Here is a 15,506-nt window from a genome sequence, read left to right as displayed (position 1 = left end):
TTTACCGATACTCAACCGAAGATAGACATTAAGACTCAACGACAAACGATACTCACAATTAGGAAGGTTCCATAGAGCAATAAGGCATGGTTCTACTTTGCCCATTGCTGCACCAAAAATAGACCTAATGACTTTAAAAATGAATTGCAATGATAAACTTCAATAAGTTAAATGAAATAATGGGTCCTTATTTTCAATAATTTTGGTCGATAAGGGATCATTATTATTTTATAGAATCATGATAATACAAAAAAAGAAAAAAAATATTTTTTCCCTAAATATACCATTAAAATGTTAAGTAAAGTTATTTTATTATTTTTGTGAGTATAAAATTGCTATAATTTGGTCCAAGTATGTCTTAATATATTAGTACTTTTAATATACTTTATACATTAACAATTATTAAATCAAAAAAATTTCTTGTTCAATTGTAATTTTTATTGAATATTCATACTTTTGTTCCAACCAGAAAGTATTGTATTTTTAAAAATTGAGTGTATCATTTTTAGCTCATTACATATGTATATTGATTCTCGATTGAATTGACTTACCATAAATAGAGAACGGATTATATAATATATATTCTAAGAATTTATTGCATGTACATAACTACAAGGTCAGGTCACTTTTACATTTTTTATTATGTTTTTATTCTACGAACTTCTTGAACATCTATTTCAGGCTATTAAACTTTAAGGTTGATACGGTTCGAAATATGTCAAAAGTTTTTTCATTAATAAGAGGGTACGATATACAGGGTCAAACGGGTAAATTTGGACTATATTTAATTTTATCCTGATCAATAAGGGAGGCAAGTAGAGGTTTGAAATTTTATTTACAAGCTCTAATAATACAAAAATAAAAAAAAATGTTGAATGTGTTTACCATTTTTGTGAATCATTCGCTTGATATGAGGCCTTAAGGATTTGTAAGCCTTGCACACGTCCGGGAGGAGGGGGGGACTTTGTTTCAGTACTTTATGATGGAGGCCTTCAATGACTCGATGCTGTCGTGTGAATTGGCAGAGCCCCTTCTTCCTGTCTAAATCCCCTTAAAAGAAGTAATGTATGGTGTTCATATAAGGGGGGGGTTAGAAGTCCAGGTGTGGGTACCTTCTATTAAATTTTTATGCTTTATTAAACAATTTTTGGGTCATGCTGGCCTTGTGAGTGGGATCGAGTCTTTTTGAAACAGGAACTCGACACCATTGGCCTCAACTTTCATTCAAGGGATCACTTGGTCATATAGGAAGTTTCTCATCCGATTAAAAGATGATTCAGTTACCATTGGACTTCAAATTGTTCACCAATTTTCTTCCATGGGTAGATCGGGTGGCCTTCATTTTTTCTGTAAGGAATTGTCTTTTGTAAAGGCTGTATTACTTCATCCTCAGATCAGTTTTATGATCATTGAGACTGTTAAACGGCTTACTTTTTTGCTAGAGTGTAAATCGGAATCCTAGGAGATTGCCTCAAGGAACGTTTCAGGCCTATGAGGAATATGAGAGTGCATTTTTTAGTAGCACTGCGGTACTTGTGGGCTTTTCTCTTAACTCCTCCTTCCAGCGGTTGTTGACGTCGTAGACTGTGTTCTGGATATTTGAGCATCTTCTGGGTTCTGTCCCACGTAAGGAAATTCGATGATAGTGTTCCTCCAGGTCTCCTAAATCGTAAATACTTGTCTTGAATTAAAAGTTGCCCAACTAACATAAAGCTTATGCTCAACCTCTCACTTAAAAATTGAAATAACTGAGTTAAATAATTTCCTTATGGTTCAGGATGTAATCAAGATGGTTCAAACTTACCTGAACGACCCTGTATATATATAATGAAGAATGATTAGAATAAAAAAGACCTAATGATTCTCCTGTTGCAAAATATGCATTTATTTGAATAAATGGTGATTTTAATTAAAGGTAAAACTTTGAAATGTATAACACTTGAGAACTCTAGACATAATAAAAATTAAAATATTAGGTTGACTTTTGGTGGAGCAAGGGGCAAAGTAGAACTTTACATTATTACCCTATGGATCTTTATTGTTATTAGTGGATTTTGTGGAGTATGATTTAATAGTTCTACTTTATCTCTTTGCCCAATACTCCACCAAAAATCAGCAAAAAGACTCAACGACCAATGATATGGACAATTGGGATGCTTCTATTGGGAAATTAGGCATAGTTCTACTTTGCCCAATGCTCTTCCCCAAAATCGACCTATTATCCCTATATTTTATAAATTAATTTGTTAGTATAATTTTGTGATCTATTGAAAGGATTTTTATGTACGGGTATACATCTTATTTATTCCCATATTCAATTATTTCGGGTCCTGCAAAAAGAATAAACTGGTCATTGTTATGGCTTTATATCCAGAACCAATAACTTAGACTAATGGAAGTATTTCTATACAAATGATTTTTCAAGACTATTATTAAGAAACAAATATTTTTAAATATGTAGATATGCAAGATCGTTGTTAGATCCTCAACTCTTCCTTTTGATCACTATATTTTGGTCCACTCATTATACAAACTTCATCTCCACATTATTAACTAACTAGCAATAGTATCCGAGTAATTAAGCGTCGGCTAATAGACAAATTTTGTTTGAATAATAAAGAATATAACTCCACTATAAATCCTCAGTGTTACTCTCCGTTTTTCGTGAACACAAAAATATACAGTACACGTTCGATGCTATATACACATTGTTCACGCATGTTATATTATTTCTTAGATAAAATATGGTATAATATACATTATGGAGTACTACATTGAGTGCACCGGTGGACTGGTTTTCGTAACTTTAAACATTCAAAAGAAAATTGATATTCTCTTTTTTTAATGTGCCGCTTCTCTAAAAATAAGTTCAAAAATATAAAGGGGAAAAAATAAAATAAAAAACATGCGGCAGGCGAGGCTCTTAAAAATCTGTATTGCCCCAAATTTAAGGTAAGAAAGCAACCTTTATGCATGATTTTCTTAATAGAAATTTATAGATGACTTTAAAAAAAATATGATATCACAGAATGGTCATAACGCAGGGCCGTATGCCAACTTGAGGCCGGGAAAAGGTAGGTTGAGGTAGCTTGGGACCTTTGTCTTTCGGTCCGAATCCTTAGAAGGGGGTGGAATTGTCACCTTTCCAGGGAGAGCCTTGAGAATGAGGTTGGACGTGGAAGGAAGAAAAAACTTTCGATATTTGCAAAAATAACCATCTACTGGGCTCTTATTGAGCTTCAATTTATACCTCAAGAGTAAACTGTGACATCTTCATACTATGTGGAAACCATACTCAAGAAGTATTTCGCCCCTGCAATGCAATGAAGCCGAGAAAATGGATCAGTTCTGACGCAGAAAATGTTACCTGACATGTCAAGAGCCATTTTCCAGCAAGATATTGCTTCTTCTAATATCTCTAACGTGGCTCAAGCATGGATTCAGGCTAATTTAGACTCATTTCGGGAAAAGGGTACATGACATAGCAAGGGGTTGGACTTGTCTCCAATCGAAAATCTACGTGACATTATCCAAAATAAGATCAATAAATTACCCCTTGCAACCAGTCAAGAAATTCTCTCCCAAATGTAAATTTACTTGGTCGCAAATTTCAGATGAGAATATGAATAATTTAATTGCTTGTATGCCTGAACGCATTAAAAAGTGTATAAAACTTAAGGGGGAAATAAAATAATATTACAATGCTAAATTTACTTTCATTTATGTGTGTTTGAAAAAGAGGACATCAATTTCTTGATATACATTCAATAGATTTAATTCAATCGTCTACAAACTTATTTTTAGATTATATAATTGAGGAAATGTTGAGCCATTTTAAATAAATTTTATAAAGATTATATTTAATATATTTTTTTTTTTAAAGTGATCATAATGTAATTTTTTTCTACCTTTTAAATACTATATTCTAAAATCTCACAACATATTATATAATTATTCGATATTAAATTCCACACCTAGTTTTGAATTTATTTGAAAAAGAAGTATCCGTTTGAAAATATGTTTTACATGATACTGAATAGATAATGTATAATTTTTTCATAATAAATAATGGTCTTTTTTCAATTTTTACAAAAAAATGGACATGAGCAATTCATTTCGACAGTCTTAATTTATCTGTTTTTTTAAATATTAACATAAAATATCAGGTATATTTTCTTCGCTTTCGTCTTTCCGGTGTAGAACTATGAATAAATTTATCCATTTTCCAAGATTCTGTTTCAGGAAGGAACAAAATTCATGGAGTTTTGAGGCTCCCCCTCCCCCCACGCTCACCTAATGCTAAATCGGCTCCATGGTGGATGTATGTACATATAACACAGAAGGTCTTTGTGAGGGCCGAGGATGTAGGTGATACTATCTACAAATTGTATTGTGCAATGGTTCATGGACAGAAAGTGAAGGTGGAGTTTGCCTGTGGAGGAGGTCGTCGTGGATACCATGATAGAGGCTACAGAGGTCGATATGTATACAATGAGCGGGGAGAATTCGGAAGTTGCCATGGAAACAGCTACCACGAAAACAATGGGAAAATGAGTGTTGCAGCTATGGATGTGATGGGGGAGTAGGATACTCAAGGTCTGGTGGAGACCGATGTGGGGAATAGGAGCATATTAAAAAAAATACATTAGATATTATTCTTCAAGGATGGTATACTTACAAACCTCGTATAGGCAATAACAGTAATACTTTTAATTTTTGAGTTAGGGCAATTTGGCACTCAACTCTTGATAAGTTCCCCAAGTACAAAAGAGCTTATAAGACATGAATAAAAATTTCTTATCAAAATTTATAATCATATAATCAAAGTTAATTATATATTTAAATAGGTTGTTAAAATATAAACCAACATTATTTTTTTGTGTAATTATAGCAAACCATAGCAGTACTAATGTTTATGTAAAAACATAACACCTCTTGTACAAATATTTTGATTATCCCTCGCTTACTCTGTTAATTTATAACACAAGTACTTCCTTAGATTATTTAGCCACTTGAACATTCAAACTGATATCTTGAATATATATATAATTGTGGAACGACGTAGGTCAATGGACAACACGCTCAGGGAAAATTATTATCCTGTACTCAGTGTGCGTAGGTTCGTGCCTGGTTTGTTCCTAGAGAAGAAAACATAATATACTTTATGTATATGGACTTCGAAGTATATTCCTAGGTCAGATCGAGTAAATGTAATACTATATTGCTTACTTATACTTAATCAGTGCAACTTCATCTGACCAATTAAAGGAACATAAAAAACTAAAACAAAAAGAAACCTTGATTTTCTCTTAAACCTCAGTCAGTGAACTAAGGTACAATAGATCCCAAGATTAATAAAATGCTTCGTATTCCTTTGAATCTACATTTTATTGCCACTAATTTCAAGTATACTCTTAAAACATTATATGCAGTTCTATATTGATCTTGATAATGGCTGATTAAGGAAAATTACTATAAGAATAACTTATCATATTTTGTGTAAACCCCAAACTAATGTTGTTAAGATTATTTAAAAAAATGATTTATACACTAGTATGTATACACAACTTAACTTGGTTTTACAAATTTTTATTATCACGACAATAAATAAAGAGGAAAAAAGTTTAGTTGAAAGGAAACAATTATGACTGAATTTACTTAGTAATATAATTATGAAATTAATCATACTATATTATGGATGATATTGCTTTTAAAAATCCAAGAAATATTAGCAATACACGAGAAAAAAATTGGTCTTCACGAGAATGTTCTTGACAATCGTACCATAGATTGCTTTAGATATTTAGGTTAAAAAAATGAAGACCTGTTCATAGCAGAATTATATGCATTGTACACTTAAGCTATCGAATCAGCGGTTAAAAATGTTATAGTATCATCATCAAAATATAATAACGACGTGACAACATATATTTACAAAACTTGGATCTAAGGAGCATATGTTTTTGTTTGTGTCCAAAAAGAACTTCGTCACGATATCTAAAAGATTGAAATGACTCCATATTTGTAATTTAAAGGCTGGTCTTAAAATATTTAGATGATCTGTAGGATTGGTTGTCTTAAGATCATGATAAATTTCCTTCATTCTTACGGTCAATTGATTGTATCTTACATTAGTGGATGTTGTCATTAATATGAAAGTCTCAATCAAGTGAATACCTATCAATTTACCGACTGCCCAATGGATTGTTAGAAAATGGATGCCCTCAAATGACCTCATAATGCAAGCGAGTCTGTTAGGGACATGCTCATATTTCGAAAGGAAGGACCAAATATGTGAGGTCGTCATCACAAGGAGTCAACTTCAAAAAAAAAAAAAAAAAAATATGTGAAAGGAGCAAAACAGGTTTTTCTATTTCTAGCTATTTTTGTTTCATAAGAAAAGAAAAGACTATTCTTGTCAGACGAAATTTCACCACTTTTTGACAGAAAATCTAAAAACTGCTAAGAAAACCTCATTGCTTAAAATCTTTAGTTTAATTTGGAAGCATCTTTTAAAAATTATAATGCTTCAAAAAATCTGCAATGACCTCTTAAATATGGTACAATATTAAATTAGATTACAAGGACGAATAAAAATATATGTTGGTAGGATTAGGTTCGTAACCGGTTCATATTAAAGGAAGTTATTTTGTGTATGGTTCTAATGTTTTGAATCTTTCGATACCACTATTAAATTGATATTATATATTTATATAATATTTTTGTCTTGAATTCCCCAATTTTTTCTTCATTTATTGACAATCTATTTGATATTCTAACTTTAGAGCATTGAGACATCACATTTCGTGATATTTATTTAGAAAAAGGACGCAGAATAGAAAAGTTTCTCGAAAATTGTTTTTTCTGTTCTGTATGACAAATGAAACAAAAGTCCCAGTTTTAATTGGCTTGATTATGAATGTGTTTCTTTTTGATGAAATCAATGCCTCAAATGTCTTCTATTTCTCCATTGACTCATGAAGCCTGTGTGTTTGGACATTTTGGTGCCCTGGATAGGAAAAATCAAAAGATTAAACCCAAAATTGGAGGATGGAGAATTTGTCTCAAAACTTTTAATTTCCTGATAGCTATGGTAAAGTCCAGAGTTTTCATAAGTATAAGAATCATATTTTGATCAAGGGTAAAATAAATATTGCAGTATATTTTGTTTTATTCGTCATTGGAAGACCGTGTGTCCCAAATCGGGTATTGATGGGACGGCGAAGTGATGTTTTGCCATATATGTTATGATCATTCTCAAGAATTGATCTCATTATTCAGATAATCTATGAAAAAATATTTTTATTCATTGGACATTAAATATTAACGGCAGTATTATGTAACATAATCTCCATACCCAAAGTGAACGCAGAGATTACAATATGAGGGTTGAATACGACAAAAATCATAAAGAATCAGTAACTTTATTAACTATGGACTTTTCTTATGGAAGCTAAATAAATTTCATACTTGTCAATTGAAATAGGAAAGACACATTTCATTTCTCTATATAAAGTTAACCTCTTTGCTATTGAGAATGAAGGTAAAAGTTTTCGCCAGACTACAGTTTCTGCATAATTAACAAATCTTATTATAATAAATGAAAAAAAAAAAAAAATGCTTGGCAGATTTAGTAGAAGTTGTCGTCAAACCATCTACTAAATTTAATGTTATTTTAGGCAAATATTTATGTCCTCTAAAAGAAATAAAGAGCTATCACATATTCACCTTCAAATCTACTTTTCTTGGATTGACCGATATTAAGTGACAAACATAGACACACATATACAGATGATATATTTAATAAAACATTTAATATATAGACCAGATAAACTCACATTATTCTTTAAATATGCATTATGAAGTCAGAATATATTTTATTTAAAACTTTGGGAATATTTTGAATAAATGGCTTTATACTTTTTAATAATAGAAAATACTTTGTATTACATTTAGTATTGTCCACTGTAATCCAGTTTTAATTAATTTGTATGTTTGCTCTAAATATGGTGGTTGTTACTGATAATAATTAATACATTAGCAATGAATTTCACACCATTATAACTAACTATAACATGATTTATCACATTGATTAAATAGTTGACATGTTAGGTTTAGATTTACAAAATTATATCTTCTCAACTATTAGAAAATATATGTATGAAATGATTATCTTAATTTCTATATATATTTTTTTAGTTATACTTTATAATTGAAATTTAACCACCCTTTAGGTTTAAAACTAAATTGACCTAGATTAAATACTCAATAAGCATTACTTATTTACATTTCTTTAAAGGCATATTCTTAGATTGTTAAAAAATGACACGTAAACTAAAAACAAAACAAAAATGCAAATAAATTAATGTTTTGTTTATTATTAATAACAACTAAATATTATATTTTATATGATAAGTAACAGAAATATGTACTAAAGATTTCGTATTGTTGTATCAGAAAACAAAAAATACCAAAGGAAAAATTAATTGTGGAATTCGTCTTACACAGATTAAATCCTGCATCTAAAATATTATATCCATAATTGCTACCATTTCCTTCAAATATTAACCTCACAATTGATTTAAGTAAATAAATAATTTATAATATCAAAAAAATATTTATTTTCTTCGATATTCATTGTTTAATGTTATTTTCCTTTGCATATTTGCCATTAAAAATAATCCATTATGGAGTTAATGAGTTAATTGGATCTTATGAATTATTAGGGAACATTTAGTGGTCATTTTTCATGTATCAATGATTTCAATAGAACTAGCTTACGCCCTATCTCAATAATTCTAAACTACCTCATATCAAGCAATATCGTCAATGACAATATGTTAGTGATCATAGAAAATAGTTACTATTATTTAACAAAGTTATTGACAGAGAATACGTTGGTAAAGAGAAAAAAACAAACAACACTAAAATGGAGTGATCAATGCCATTTTTTGAAAATTCGAATTGTAGAAATAATTCTCTAGAAATTAATTTTCAAATAACAAAATATAAAAAATTGCGTTCTATAAGAAAATAAAAACCATATTTACATAATATGTACATTAATTCAATCCAGAGGTTATCAGTTGTATTTCCTAAATATAAATCTTTTGGTGGATTTTTAAGACATATATTTTTGCAATGTTTACTAGTTCCACATTTTTTAATCTCCTTCTTCAAATATTTACTATACAAATCACAGCCTTTCCATGAATAACACATTTTCTTTCTTTTTCCATATGATTTAAACTCATCCGTTGTATATTCATAAAGGAGTCCTTGTTCTGGATCAAAATGGTTTGATAAGTTACTTGTACAATCAAAATAGCCTGCTGAGTCTGATAATAGAAAAGGGATGGATTACAAATTAATAAAATTAAACAACTTAATGTTGAGGGATACCAAGTAATAAATTTGTCATAATTTTGAAGGAGTATCTTCTCCCAAATAATTAGATGGTGAAGATTAAATTGTTTTGAAGAATCTTTGGATAAAGTGACGGATGTAGAAGAAGAAGTGAACGTAGGCAAGAAATCGTTATGTTTAGGAAAAGGAATATTTATTTTTTCTTTGTTGGCTAAGTTCGTCTCATTCTTTATAGAATAAAAAAAAGTTATTTCTTTTCATTACAAGAAAGCAAAGGAACGACATTCTTCATAAGATATTCGATTCTTTCCTCCGATAAGTTTCTTTCTTTGGAATACAATTGTCGGGTACTCCTAGAACTGAATATGGATTTTAAAAGATTTTTCTGGCTGACTTGTATAATAGGACAATTTCTGAGTACCTTTTACCTAATACTTCAACATTACCGAGTGGTCCATTAGAAACTGAATACTTTATAATTCAACCAAATATAATTTATTAATTAACAATATAATTTCACCAAAATTAATAATATAAATAGATGTGTGTCTGAGCTCTCTTAATCATTAATGTAAACGCCCTTAGTGGCAATGATGGCTTTCAGGTAGGGATGGAAGGCCTGGCACCCACTACAGATGTAGTCCTCTGTCATGGTGTCTTAGTGCTGGCTGCAAGTACCTCTGAGGGCCTCGTTGTTTGGAAGCAGACACTACTGCCCTTCCCCTCGATAAACATCCAAAAAATATAGTTGAGGGGCTCTGATCAGGGCTGTAGGGAGGCCAAAAGTGTCCAAAAAAAGAGTTCAAAATCATTCAAAAGAGTATTGCAAAGGAGAAGATGGGTTTCTTACATTGACCCTCATGGACTTGAGATGATTAGCCTGGACAGTTTATTTTTTATTTTTCCGGGTACAGTTTGACCTTTTTGACAGAGCTGCTCTTGTTCTTCAACGTTTAGGGTTTACTGACCGCGTAGACGGTGGTCCTGCACAACTGCTTGGAGTACACTAATGTAAATTCGTCGATCCTGTTCAAGTGTCATTTTCTTCACTTCTACGTCATTTAGAGAGCTCAGATTTGTTTTGTTTTGTAACTAATTGTTTTTGCTTTAATATATAGAAATATGAATTAATTTCATTCACTTAATTGATTAATTATTGAATTAGTAAGTGTTCAGGTTTCCTTGGACCACCCGGTAGATGTATTTAGTTAATAAAAATGTTATAAAAGGTAGATCCTTAGCCCAATAATTTCGATAAAATGAAGGCAGATATTTATTCAACTACCGTTGTAGGTGAATTTGTACAAACGAATTTTGTTATCGACCCTTCACTTTTACTTCCCTCTGCCTCAGGAGTTATTTATCTTCCGATCTTTTAAGTTGATTACACATATGAACCGACTCATTTCCTTCTATAAATTATTTATTTTCCTATGCCTATAAAGATATACCTAGGATGGAAAATAGACATAGTCTTAAGACTCTTCTGAAATAAAAAATTCTTTTTAAGTTGATATTTTTATTAGTTTAATCATTGTTATGTATAAATATACTTATAATATAAGTGAATTAATTATATTTACCTTCTGTATTTGTTATTCTTATATATCTGTTTCATTAGTTGATTATATAAATTTTGTAAATTGCTTCCAAACTTAAGATCCATAGAGCTGAAAAATCGATGACTGATGGGGCACAAAATTTCTTGGAGTTGTGTAGTACTTTATTTAACTTAGCTTTATTTTTATTTCTTCAGCACTAGTATTATGTTCAATGCCATTGTTGTCTTTCATTAATATAGTCATGACAAAAATCCACTTGTTAATTTTAAATCTTAAGCATTGACCTATTTTTTTACAATCAGAACAACCATACATTTTCGAATAAAAACTTTCATTTTAATCACATAATACTTTTGAATTTCGCCATTGGTTTTTTTATTCTGTTGTTGTAGAACTTGTAATCTTGAGTGCGATAAGTCTTCAGTTTTAGAATACTCTGTAGAATAAGTATTTTTCTCTTAACACAAGATCAAGTGTTTTTTTTTTCTGGTATAGACACTTCTTCATTAGCAATGTTCTCCAAAGTATTTAGACGACTAATTATTTCTCGTTATTTTCGTACTCCAGTTTTTCGGCATATTTCTAAATTTTTTGAAATATTTCTCAAACTCAGAAAAAAAGTCTCCTATATTGTTTATTATTGCTTCGATGCATTCAATTATATTCATAATTTCAGTATTAACATAAGGGTCATCTAATAGAATAGAATTAGCTTCCATGACTGTTTATTTTAAATCACCTTTGAAGAAGTGTCAATTTGGAAGAAAAAAAACACTTCTATGGTCAGATAGTTTTGTTTCTATCATATATGTATGACTACAAAGATTCTTTTAAGTAACCATTGGAGAGAACAAGATCTATATTGGAGGATACTAGCCTCTAAAAATTTTCTAAGGAGCAAACAGTATATATATTACTCCCCACTTGGCTATCAGCGACAAGAAAACAATATGATAATACAATAATTGAGTTAAGAGCTTTAGTATGCGTTGTTGAATCCCTACTGGATTTGAGCTTGGCATTAAAACCCCTGCTATTTTGGTAGGTCTTCTTGATAATATGGACAAGAGTTTGGGTATATCCTTTTTAAGTTGATAATCTTTATAAGTTTAATCCTTCTTATGTATAAATATACTTATAATAATAGTGAATTAATTATATTTATCTTCTGTATTTATTATTTTTGTATATTAATTTCATTAGTTGATTATATAGAGTTATTAAATATTTCTCACAAACTTATTTAATAAAAACAACAAATAATTATGTTTTAGGTATGCGTCTTTAGTTGTGTGTTGTACTAAACAATATTTTGTTGATCATCTTTATCTTATTATTGAAAGTCTTATCAGATAATGGAATGATATATCATATTACTTTATTTCATGCCAATCTTGGTTGTCATAACTGAAGTATAAAATCAAGTGTATGACTAACTTTTTATTTTGGTGTAATGAAAACTTCTGAGGACAATGGGAAAAAAAGAAGTTTTTATATAGAGGATATAGTAATGTAAGTAGATATTTCAGTACATTTTCATAGCTTTTTGATGAAAAAACTAGTTGGTTTATACATATAACAAACTAAAAAAAAACCAATATATCAAAATTATGGGGCTTAGTCTCTTATTTCTATTGATATGGCAATTTCCCAGTTTTTACTGATTAAATACATATAATAATGAAAAATTATAAAGTAAGAGACTTAGAAATAGATCCAAAAGCTCAATTCATTATAATCCAAGGCAGAAACGTCACATGAAAAAATTGGCAGAAGCCGAAAACGTTCAAGGCGAACCCTCTTGAAAGTGTATTTCAATTTCATATGCACAAAAAAAATACATTAAGCAGAAAAAAAACCTTAATATACCCGTTGATATATTGACAGAAAAAATACTTTTACACCCAGAGGAATACACACTAAATACTATTTTAAACATTGATGTCTCATTATAGAAAAAAATATGTATTTGACTAACAAATCATTTCCTTCAAAAATAAAAAAAAAAAAAAAATCTAAAATAAAACTATTGCACTATTCAATATTAAATTTGTAGGATACTACGTAGTGTCCCCTAAATACTAAAGGGGCAAATAACTCCAGTGAGTCGTTCTTGGCTCAGAAACCAAAATTTGATGACACCGGACTAAGTTAATTGCAGATACCATGTTGGTTTTTAAATACAATAAATTTTTTCTGAATTTTTTATTATATTTTATATTTCAACTTAGTCTCCTTGTAAATCTACACACTTTCCCTAGAAATGCTCCCATCTCTGTAACATGTACAAATAATAATCGGCGTTTTTCTATGCAAACTAATTGTTCACAATACATTTGTGTGTTTTTTGCTCAATTACTCCGAGTTGGATTGAATAAGCATTTATATGTCTGCTATTGTATGAATCTATTTAAAGGTTACACCCTCAAAACAAATATTTAATGTCAGTTTAATACTCAATGCTGTCTATTTTCACAAAAACACAGACATCTACTCACTCAAACGACTGTTACTTAATAACTGCGAGTCCAAAATGACTGAAACTTTGGTGAGTAACAGTGAACAAATGCTATATAGATCTTTTATTTACGGGTGCTGTCATCTTCAAGTGGAGGTCGGAAACTTTTTAGACCACTCTCGTATATATATCAAATAATATAGTCTATCAGGAAATTAGGTTAAGTTTTGATTTGGTAAATACTATGTATATATAATTGAAGTAATCAAAATTCAAAAAACATTAAATTGATTTAACTTGTAAATTGTGCTTCAATGTAATAAACCAATTATGAAATGATATTTAGGTATATTTATTCATTTCTAATCATATGAATAGAGGGGACGCTTTGAATTTTTTCTCTTTCCAATTTTAAAGAAATAGTAATTAAAATATTCAAAGTGTGTAAAGGGGTGTAACCCTTAACCCCCCCAAAAAAAAAAAAAAAAAAAAAAAAAAAAGAATTAATGTCTGGTGATGAGAACAGTCCAAACTATTTGGACATATTTACATGAAATTGTCAAAAAATAACTCTTCTTTTTTTAGTGTTGGATGGGGTACTGTCTAGCTGTCAAACATAAGTTGACTTCCAACACTTTGATGTGGGGAAAAAGGACAACATCATTTATTTAAATCTAAATTATCTCTTGCGAAAGATCTCATCAAAGATACCACCTTTGCTGTAGCCTCACCTGCCTCCCTGAACAATCACAAAATGTTTGGACTATTGTGGGACTCGCATACACAATCGTTTTTTTTTTTTGTGAAATTGGCTAAGAGTAAATGATTCTTTGTCGTTGACTTTCTTGCTGTTTCGTCTCGTTGTCGAAAAAACAAGCTGCCCAATTATTTAAAAAGTTCAGCTATCAAACGAAATCATTTTCAATTGCTTGTGACTATTGCTATAGGTTAAAAAAATAACCAAAGGGCAAAAAAGAAAATTTAATCATTTAATCAAAGCGTCCTTTTTTAATATATTTCATGTTCATACTCTTTTTGTACAAAGATACAGTGTGTCTTTGATAGTAATTTTGAAAATTGCTTGTAAACCGTGGAATATTTAATATTATTCTTGAATCAAATTTAGGTATGCTTTAGAATAGGGTCTTTTAACCAAATATCCTCTAATTTTAATTTTGATAAATCTAAGAGTAAATTATTTATTTATGTCAAGATGAATAGTTATTTTTGTCAGTGACAGATTTCCATAAATCAATCACATTAGTAGATGTACCCCCTATCAAATTAATCTATTGTTGAATGGTTCCCTGGGACTATAAAGATTAACGACCCTTATTTTACAGCATTAATATTTTATAATATTGCATTTATTTTTGAAAATCTATGGCAATTCTCAGTTCAGTCAAGGTTTTCTTTTATTATGGTTTCTATTTATGCCTCTTTTAGTTATAATAAATCAAACATTTAAATACATGCAAAAAAATAACATTCAAGTATATCTTGACACTAATTACCCAGACTTTTTAATGTATTCATGTAGAAGGCTGTTATAAATTATTGTCCATTCAATTTGGTGCATACCAGTTCCGGAATAGGAATTATTAAAAGTTTATTTTTGCAAGATTTATTTTTAAAATGATACATTTTTCAATTATGATGGGATTATTCAATGTGTCCTTGATTAGAAAGAACTAGTGCATATAAAATGTACTAGTTTATTCTGGTTTATAATCCCAAACAGCCTTTACATCTACCATAAGCTGATCCTAGCTTGACTTTTCGGACAGAATTTGCCTTCTTCTCCATTACTGTCAACACGGAAATTTATATCTAAGGAAAATATGTGATTATTTGCCTTTTGAGGGAGTTGCATTTTTAGTTTTTTAGAATGAAATATTATCTCTCTTATACCATTTTGCTAATAAACCAATGGCACATACCTATGCTATAGCCATATGTTGGGAAAATAATGGATTTCATCTTTTACACCAATTTTTTAGTTTCTTGGACGCAGGAACAATTTGAACTTCTCAACAAACCTTAAACCTTTCTAAAAAACGAAAGAAAAACCTAAAATATTGATGAGACGCTAATAAAGGATAATCCTGCATCTTTAATGT

The 15,506-nt window shown here is 30.0% G+C and overlaps 1 protein-coding gene across 3 annotated transcripts in view; it reads left to right on the top strand.

Moving 5' to 3' along the window:
• Positions 1-15,506, top strand: part of LOC121129813 (zwei Ig domain protein zig-8) — a 335,418-nt gene that overhangs the window by 33,103 nt on the left and 286,809 nt on the right. Inside the window, exon 2 of one of the 3 annotated variants that reach the window (XM_071893323.1) lies at positions 12,203-12,440. The exons of 1 other annotated variant lie outside the window; for it this stretch is intronic. The gene's annotated coding sequence lies outside the window, so the exon portion shown is untranslated. Of the gene's footprint in view, positions 1-12,202; positions 12,441-15,506 lie in introns of those variants that run through there. One more of the 3 variants, XM_040725532.2, reaches the window with a different exon arrangement.

Source organism: Lepeophtheirus salmonis, chromosome 14 (assembly GCF_016086655.4).
Source record: "Lepeophtheirus salmonis chromosome 14, UVic_Lsal_1.4, whole genome shotgun sequence".
Lineage (NCBI taxonomy): Eukaryota > Metazoa > Arthropoda > Copepoda > Siphonostomatoida > Caligidae > Lepeophtheirus > Lepeophtheirus salmonis.
This window is presented reverse-complemented; position numbering and strand designations above follow the sequence as displayed.